This window comes from Nannospalax galili, unplaced genomic scaffold (genome assembly GCF_000622305.1).
Source record: "Nannospalax galili isolate Female #2095 unplaced genomic scaffold, S.galili_v1.0 scaffold330, whole genome shotgun sequence".
NCBI lineage: Eukaryota > Metazoa > Chordata > Mammalia > Rodentia > Spalacidae > Nannospalax > Nannospalax galili.
Window position 1 is genome coordinate 1,986,042 of NW_008329640.1, and position 10,220 is coordinate 1,996,261.

A 10,220-nucleotide genomic window follows, 5' to 3' on the forward strand; every position below is an offset into this window, starting at 1 on the left:
CACTATGACTTAAGAAATCATCCCTCTGTACTTGATGTTTATTTAGTTTGCTTTTAGTTTTTTTCTGTTGCATACAATGTTTTTTCAAAAATTTCCTGTGCATACAATTTTACAAGACAAACTCTTCTAGACACAACTGATAAGGCAAAGGCAAGTCACCATAGTCTTTAAGTAGGAAGTACGCCAGATATAGTTCAATTGTAAATGTACCTTCCAGTCACGAATCTAATGTATCCTGACAAACAACTCTATCAGAGCCAGTGCAAGACTGTATCTTCTAAGGCATCTTTTACTCATTTATCCAGTGCATTTTTTTTCTTTGATCTACCTGCCTTCTTCCTGTGATCACAAGCTAAAAACAGAGAGACGGAAACAGAGTGACTGCCAGAAAATTGAGAAAATGCAGTATTTCTTATATTCACAGAAAGAATACTGATTTAAGAGCCAGGAAACCTAAGTCTCCTGACATAGTTCCCCAATGCCTTGATTTCCTCATTTTTAAAGTGGAGGTCAAATTCTTTTTCTGAAGCCTTTCTCACTCTGACATTCTAAACACCTATGCATCTAAAAAATTTACAGAAAGGAGTATTTTGTACTGGGATCAAGTAATAAATTAGCATCCCTGGAATGACTCCATTGTATTTTGCTTTTTACACCTCCTATTGTAATCACAGATACCAGAAACTACTGTGGAAACTGTCTCCCACTGTAGATTACAACCAAAATGCAAGTGCATCCAAGAACAGGAAGGTTTCTAAGCACCCTTAACCATGCATTGCCCCGAGCACTGGTGCCACATCTTCACCCAGGATGGCATGGGCAATGCATCATGCTATCTTTCTCTCTTGCACAGTCAGAGAATGGTTCATTAAAGGATCTGAGAAATTTCGCAGTAAGGAAATTTACTTGGCTTCCTTTAACCCTGCATTTTCCAAACTAGTGGATTACCTTACTCTTTTTCCTGTGACATTCAATGGGAGCACAGTTCAACAAAGCACACTTGGATAGCAATGGTAACCTACGGGCAGCTGGATCACAGACTTTAGGGTCAAAAGAATATGAACTCAAATCTTGTTTCTTTTGTATGTTAGCAGATGGTCTAGAACTGCTTGTTTTGTGGAAATCAGGCAAATAAAGCCATCTTATGGAGCTGCTGTGAGAACCAGACGAGGCTGGTGAACTTCCATCTTATACAGAATGCTAGCGTCCCAAGTTTAGTAGTGAGAGAAAAATCAATTAAAGTTCAGATGAAGTGGTTGACTTGCACTGGAGTCATGCTAACCTACAACATACGCACACGTTTAACTATTGTTTTGCTAATTAATACAGCATTTTATAATATTTTGCTTTTCTAAAGGAATCAATGAACATTTTGTTCCATCATTTAATAGGCCTTATATAGATATTAGACTGCTAGAACAAAAACAAGCTTTTTCCTGGGGGGGGCAACAGAATATTAGCTTGATATGGTTACTGTAACAAAATACCATGGATTTTGAGGCTTAAAATAAAGACCTTTATCTTTCACAGTTCTGGAGAATGGAAGTCCAAGAAGATATTAGCATTTTTAGCTTCTCTTGTCTTTCCTCTGCTTGCAGGTCATCTTGCTGTGTCCTCACGTGGCCTTTCTCCATGTGAGCACCCTTAGTATCTCTTTCTTTTCTTATAAGGACATAGGCTTTTTGGATTAGAGTCCCACTCTCTTGACCTCACTTAACCTTAATTACCTCCTCAAAGATCCCATCTCCAAATATAGACACATTCAGAGTTAGAACCCCAAGATGTGAATTTGAGGGGAACAAAATGTGATCTATAGAGAGGTTAGGTAATAATTGCATAAGATGCAAGTAAACTCCAAATTCATGAAAAAAGCATTTTCTAGGTTCTATATTTCAGGCAGATTTTCATGTGACCTTATAGCGCTTCTGCACTGTCGTGCCTCTTATACAGTATGTGCTTTCATTGTATAAATTGAATTCCTATAAAATAAGAGTCCGGGGCTGAGGTTTAACCATTTCTATGCCTCAGTCTACCACAGACCAGGAAGAAAGAAAAACATTTCAGTGTAATAAATGGAGAATACAGAAAGTTGTAGATCACAAAGGACCTCAAATTGAACATGAAATGCCCCCATGTCCTCCATCATCTGGGGGTGGATTTTGTGTAATATATTCAACCCATCAACTGTTTACTGAAGCACTGATTATAACCAATAATTACTAAGCTGTCATTCACTAAAGCAGAACAGAGTAAAGGTTAGAAGTGTAGACTCTACCTTTGAAAGAATGAGGTCGATATATATGGAACAATCTATAACATAATGAGTGATTTAAAAATAAGGTGAGCGTGTTTTGTTTCAAAGGGTACCATTTGTAGAAAAATAGAAGATGTGTGTGCTTTTTATGTATAACATCTCTAGAAGGATTTTAAAAACACCACAATTTTTGGCCATGATGGATAATGGAGTCCAGGTTTACCCTCCTGCCTTATAGGGCAGCTTTGAAAAGAAAGGCATTGAGCATGTTAGTGTAGGACTGGTCTGGGGGAAAAGGGAAATAAAAGCAGGGAACTTTATAACAACCCTGGTTTAATGTCTGGTGACTTCCAGGTCACCATGCTGGGAGGAAGAACCAGGCAGAGTCCAGTGGTCTCCTTGAGTAAAGAAGCTGCAGTTCAGGGAGTAAAAAGTGCAAACTGTGCAGGGCAGAACATCAGAGAAAAAGATGCTACACACAGAAGAGGTCCATCAATTTTCAGAAGTGTTGAGTCTGTCCTGTGCAAGTTCTGATCTGTACAAGTAGCCTGTGGCTGGAAAGGAACCACTGGAAACAGGAAGAAAAATAATTTCCAGATGTCATGTAGGGCCAGAAATAATGTATGCTACCATCAGCAAGAGTGGAAAGGCCTCATACTAGACTACGCATTGAGCAGAATCATCAGAAGTGGGAACAAATTAGTCCTACAGTGTTAAGAAACAGCATAGAAAAACTTCAAATTAAGGGCTCTAGGGTGAATGGGAGACATGATAAAGGCAAAGAGGCTTGGGTCATGACTTGGAGTCTACCTACCTCTACATTGTATGTGTTTTTGTGCTGTGTGAGTTTTTTACATTCATATATATTGCATTTATAAAACTTTTTTTAAAGGTAGAAGAGCCTATAGTCAGACCATCTTGTTGAGAATATGGATCCATCAGTCGTGAACTGTGTAAAACTGAGCAAATCTTAGTTTCTTCACCAGTGAAATGGATTTTCTTTCTATTTTTGTGATGACTAATTAAACATTTTACACAATTAGTAGTAACTGACACTTCTGTGTAAATATTTTTGCTTCCCTCTGACTTGATCTCCATGCTTCTTACAAAAGCCCTCCACTTTTCTTTTGAGGAAGCTCACCTGCCCCATTTGTCCAGATGAACCAGGAAGACCATGAGTCCATCTCCCCAGTCCTCCACCCCATCCAGAGATAGACATGCTACCCAGTTGCTCCCTCTCACACCCAGCACAGGAAGTAAATTAGTCCGTGGAAAATGGTGCTAAGGTTTTTACTGAATATCCTGGGAAAGAAATGCTCTGTTTTAAAATATTTTTATTGAATTTTTGGGAATTTCACACAAGGTACTCTAATCCTCCTCCCTCATCTGCACCACCCTTAGAACCCCCATCCAATTTTATGTACTCTATTCTATTTAATTTAGATTGAAGCTGCTGGTGGTGAGGGATCTAGTTTGAGAATGAAATTCGAAAGAGAACAAAACAAAGTTTAGAAAGGTATGGGCCTGATGATGTCATTTGAATGTCTATAGCCAGTTTCTATTCACTATCACATCACTTGCAACCAAAAGAGGCCTGAAGAATTCGGCAGTGATTATCAATATTCATTTCATTCAGTACAGACTGAGCAGAGACAAAACACCAGAAATCGTGCCAAGAGCTAGGCATTCAAACAAATGTGAGGTTCTTGTCTTCAAGAACTTTATAATCCAATGGAAAAGAAAAGCAAGCAAACTGACACTTCTAGAATAGAGGTATTCCCAGGACGCTGTAGTTGATGTTCCTAGACCATTAGGGGAAAGAACAGACTAGGCATACAGGAGTTCTTTATAAGCAACTGATGCCTAAGCTGAGGTTCAATGAATGTTAAAGAAGAGAAGTGTGTGGTATACAAAGAAGGGAGGCAGCATGATGTGTTCAGATACCAGCGGCAATGGAGAGATGAGGCAAATGACGACAGAGAAGATCATGCAGTGTCTTGTACGTCATGCCTGAGAGTTTAGTTCACAGTCTAATCATTGTGGGAGGTTGAATTAACTACTTTTCTTATTGCTGTAACCAAATACCTGACAAGAAGCAACTTAAGGAAATAAGGGTTTCTTTTGTCTCACAGTTCAAAGGTACAATCCATCTACTGTGTTAGGGAAGTCATGGAAAGAGGAACTTGAGGCAGCTGGTCACATTGTATCTTCAGTCAGGGATCAGAGAACAAGGAATGATGGGTTTTCAGCTTTCTCCTTTCTTTATTGATTTTGTGTGTGTGTAGTTCATACAGAACATCCCAAACAATCATTCATCTTTATACCCACATCCCAAATGGCACCCTCCCATAACCTCCTGTCACCCAAATTCCATCTGTGTCTCCTGCACGATCAGACAAACCATATATTTTTATGAGTTTATTATGGTTTATGCCCTCGGGTAGGGAGCGGGTAAATTGGGGAACTTACACAGAGACAAGCACTCTTGCACTGAGGGTCAGAGCCCGACACCAGATGCTCCCGTGGCCCACCCATTGTCTCTGTTAACTTTCGCCCACGGATCTTGGGCCTGCAGTCTCGTCCCAGGTCGGTAAATGGCCCCTCTCACGTCCATGCCAGTGAGGCGCTAGGGCCATCTATCCTTCCACACCCACCACCGCACAGGGACCCCCAACTCTTGGCTTCAGTCCCAAGATGGCTCCCAGCCACACCTCAGTAGTCTGTGCTCCCTGGCAGGCCCCGCCCCTTGGGGGAACTAGCCAACTGGGAGACACCTCCCTCCCACCTCCCCCACTGGACCCCATATACTCTGTCATCCCTGTTACTGTCCACTATGTTTGTCTGGGCCCCCAGCCATTCCCCAGTGCAAGTACATCCACTGAATCTAGTCAGCCTATCTAGAGTCCCTTGTTTTAGGAAAATCAACTCTTCCTCATCTAGCAGCAATCAGTTGCCAACATTCCTTTAGATGAGATTAGGGTCTGCTGTTCATTTTCCCAAGTTCTATGCTGGGAGTCTCTTGGGCCACCTTGGTCCACAACTCAAAGGAATGTATCTCCTGTCTGGCATTGTTTCTTGTTATGTAGCCTTTAGCTACTATACACATGGATTCTTAAAGAAATATACTGATCACTTTAATCTTATACTTTCCTTTTGGGTGCTTAAGACCATACAGTTGGCCCTGAGGAACAGGTCCTCAAATGACCTTGAGAGTAAAAATAAATTGGTTTATCTTTCTCCTTTTTATGCAGTCAAGGATCCAAGACCATAGAATGATTGTGGTGGTTTCCATAAGAATGTCACCCATAGGCTCCAAGTTTCTGGACATTTTGTCCCCAGTTGTTGGCCCTGTTTTGCAAGGTCTTAGAAGGTGAGGCCTTGCTGGAGGGAGCACATCACTGGCGGTGGGCTTAGAGAGTTCTTTAGCCTTGCCAGATTTCCAGTTGCTCTCTATTTCCTGTGCCTGCTTGAAGATGTGAGTGCTCCTCTGTCTACTCTGGCCACGTACACCTCCCCACCATGACGGACTGTAATTCCTCTGGAACCACAAACTCAAATAAACTCTTCCCTTTTTAATATTTTTATTTATTATTTTTATTTTTTATGTGTATGAGTGTATTGCCTGCATGTATGTAAGTGTACCCATGTCGTGCAATGTCTGTGTAGGTCAGAAGAGGGCGTCAGATCCCCTGGAACTGGAGTTATATATAGTTAATAGCCACCACGTGGGTGCTGGGAATCGAACCCGGGTCCTCTGCAATAGCACCCAGTGCTCTTAGTCACTAAGTCATCTCTCCAGCCCTATAAACTTCCATCAGATCCCCTGGAACTGGAGTTATATATAGTTGATAGCCACCACGTGGGTGCTGGGAATCGAACCCGGGTCCTCTGCAAGAGCACCCAGTGCTCTTAGTCACTAAGTCATCTCTCCAGCCCTATAAACTTCCTTTTACAAGTTTCCTAGGTCACAGTGTTTTATCACAGCAACAGAAAAGTAACTAATACAATGACATTGATATATTCAAGGTACATCTTCCAACCTCAGTCCAGAAAATCTCTCACAAATAATGCCCAGAGATTTGTTTATATGGTAATTCTAAATCCCATTGTGGTGATTTGAATGAGGATGTCTCCCATAGGCTCCAGGTATTTTAACACTTGGTCAGTTGGTAGAGCTGTTTGGGGTGGATCAGAAACCTTTAGGAGGTATAGCCATGCTGGAGGAAGCATGTCACTGGGGGGCAGGATTTGAGAGTTCATAGGCTTGCCGCACTTTGGGTTTGCTGTTTCTGCTTCCTGTGTCTGCTTGAAGATGTAAGCTCTCAGCTTTCTGCTCTGGATGCCTCCTGCCATGACTCCCTACCATGATGGACTCTTATCCCTCTGGAACTGAAAGCCCAATAAATTCTTCCTTCTGTAAGTTGCCTTGGTCATGGTGGTTTATCACAGCCACAGAAAGGTAACTAATATACCCACCAAGCTGACAATTGACATGATCCATTGTATAATATCATTCAGAGATTTAAATCCCAGGGAAACTTTTTTGTGTATAGAATGGAATTGGGAGACTGGGAAGATGGCTTAATTGGTGAAGTGCTTGCATACAGGCATAAGGACTTGAGTTTGATCTTCAGCATCCAAATAAAAATGCTAGGTACAGAGTGCACACCTTCATCTCAGTGCCGAAGGGGTGGAGGTAGAAGGATCAGTGGGGCTTGCTGCCAGTCCAACTGAACTGATGAGCTCCAGTTTCAGTGAGAGCTCTTGTCTCAAAAAACAAGGTAGACAGCAATTGCAGAAGACACCTGATGTTTACCTCTGACTTCCACAGGCATATACATGTTCACATATATCTACATACATGCACACACAAGTACATACAAACATGCACACATATACACACATAAAGAATAGAATGAAAGGCAAGATAGATAAAGATGGCCAGTTAAAAGGATGTCAGAGTGATTCATGCTTGAAATTATGAGGGCTCAAATTAAGAAATTTGAAGACAGGATGAAGAAGAGTTTTAAAAATGAATTCAAGGAATTTGAAAGAAGTGGGTCTGAGGCTGGCTGATAACTGTATTTCAGTTAGAACATTTAAAAAGCACTTAATCCATACTGTGGCCTGTTCTAAATGCTTTATACAACTTAACTCACTCAATCCGGCCCATAAGAAACTATTATAATTTTTTTTTATTTTTCAGATAAAGAATTCTCCAAAATTAGATCTGAAGATGATGTTTGAGTCCCTGATTCTAGGTGTACCTGACATCCTCAGGCTTTTCAGAAACTCAGTCTGAGTCACTTCTTTGTTCCTGACACTAGTTTGTGTTGGAATTGATATCACTGACAAGGGAAATGGGTCTGACTGCTATAGAACCCTAAAGGTCACAGTTAGACTCCAGGAATCCAAAGTCAGGCAGTAACCTTAGTACAGGAGTTGGGAAGGGGGCACATTCAACATCTTCTACTGCTGCTATGACAATACCATGGACTGGTTAATGTATACACAAAGAAATTTATTTATCATAGTCTGGAGGCCAGGAAACCCAATATCAAATTCCTAGTATCTGGTGAGGGTCAAAATGCAGCAGAGGTTATCACATGCCAAGAGTGTACCAAGTCTGTCTTCCTCTTTTTATAATTCGATCATGGGGACACTAGCCTGAGGACCTCACATAACCTACTACACTAGTCACTTTCTGTCACTGTGCCAAAATATAAGAAAACAACTTAAGGGAGGAAAAATTTATTTTGGCTCACAGTTTCTGAGATTTCCATCTAGGTCAGCTTTCTCCATTACTGCGGACCTGTGGTAAGGAAGAGCATCAGCATTGTGGTGCAAGCAGTTGGAGGTAAACTGCTTACCTCTGGTCACCAGGATGGAAGAGTTGGGCCCCACATCGCCTAATAGCGCTCACAGGTGAATTAACTCACTGATGTAGTTAGTACTCTAATCAAGGCTTCAACACATAAACCCTTGAGTGAGGTAGGGGGAGAATAAGTCAAACTACAGCTACCTATTTACCTCCCCAAATCGCCACCTCTAAAAGCCATCAACATATGAACTTAGGGATTCAGTTTCCAATGCATGCACTAAAGAACACATTTAAACTATAGCAATGAGGTAAAAATAACTATGGGCTTCCATGCAGACTCCACAAAAGTAGCTGTGATTTTTGTTTCCTTTTCTGTAACAGGGCTCCCTGTAGAACCAACCTGCCTGGAACTTGCTATGTAGACCAGGCTGGCCTCCATTTCAGAGATCCACCTTCACTGTCTCCTAAGTGCTGGGATTAAAGGTATGTGACACCACACCCAGCATGGCTGTATTTTTAAATGCTTCTCAAAGGTTCCCATTTCATCAAATATCACTTGAGAAGGCATAAAAGGGACAGCCTCACCTGTGAAGGCAGAGAAATGTAAAATGCATATACAGGGCACCTGGCAGTCAGATGTGGCCTAGAGGAGAGCACGAGGAGGAGCGATTGTGAAACGTAAGGTTACAAAGATGCTCTGGGAGTCCTCTAATGCCAAGATGTCTATTTGTGGTTTGGGGAACATGGATATGATAGGGTGGTGAGATAAGAGACATGTCTGGATTCTGGGGAAAACAGAGTGGCTCTCAGAATGTTACAGAGGGTGAAGAACTGCTTGTCCTGGTGAGAGATGAAGGAGGGGACTTTGTTCTCTGCCCACCCCACCCCACTGCCTAGCAAGACGCTGGGTCACCCCCACCCTGTTCCCTTGGCGCCCAGGACATAAGAAAGGAATCCTCCACCCCACCGGGGCACCTGCCCTGGGAGGAGCTTCTCAGCCAGTGAAAATGCCTCAACCGTGGGGAGGGGGCGAGGTCTGAGTTTTCTGGCAGCCCGCTTCCCTCAGCCTCCCCTGCAGCGCCTCTCAACACCTTGCAACCACAACCGCAGGGGAGGGGCTGTGTCCCTGCTGCTGGAGTTAATTACAGTAATTATACCTGCTCCCTCTTCGGCTCTGGCTCCCTTTGTTCCCAGTTTCCTGCCCGCTCATTTGCAAATCTAATCGCTCTCTGGATTGATTTTTATTATTTTTTTAAGAGAGAACGGGATGGAGACACAAAGATGGGGAGCAGAAAATGTGGGGGAGAAAAGATGGGTTGAGAGTGGGCTGGAAAGAGGGGGTGTGGAGGACAGAACCCAAGGAGAATGGTGGAAAAGTAGTAAATGAGAAGCTGGAGACTCCAAGACTCAGTGACTGAGCACCTGGGGTAGACTCCCTCTGCACCGGGACCAGCACCACCAGCCAAGGCCTGGAAGGTGGAACGAACGGCTGAGCCCGCAGTGCCCACCGCCCTCTGGCCTTCCTTGCTTAGTTTCCAACTTCTTTCTGCACAAGGCTAGTCATAAGGGTTCAAGACACTGGCCCAAAACATACCTACGAAAATAGCCAGTGACTGAAGGTATAATTTCAGCGGTAGATTAGAGCACTTGCATACCGTGTACAGGGCTCTGGGCTCAATCTTCAGGAAAGAAAGAGAGATGTGATGAGGGAAGGAAGGAAAGAAGAAAAAAGGTAGATCATAGGAATGAGAAAGATGTCTGCTTGCTTGCCATTTCTTCCCTAACGCTGACAAGAAAATCTGAACTTTCCCCTGAAAATGGGGCCCTTGTTCCTAAGGGGTCCTCCCTGTGCCTTGAAAATAAGAAAGTCCTTCTCCAAAATACAGGGACAGAAGGAAGCATCTTAATAGGCCTAAGTCTCTACCATTCCATCTAACCCTTTTGTCCTCCGATGGCACTTCCACTATCAATTAAAAATACAGTTCTGATAAGAACAGATACTATACTTGATCTTAGCCAAAAGGCCAAGTCATAGGATGGAGTTTTACTCAGCAGTAAAGAAAAATGAAATCATGAAATTTGCAGGTAAATGGATGGAACTAGAAACTGTTATACTAAGTGAAGTAACACAGACTCAGAAAAAAA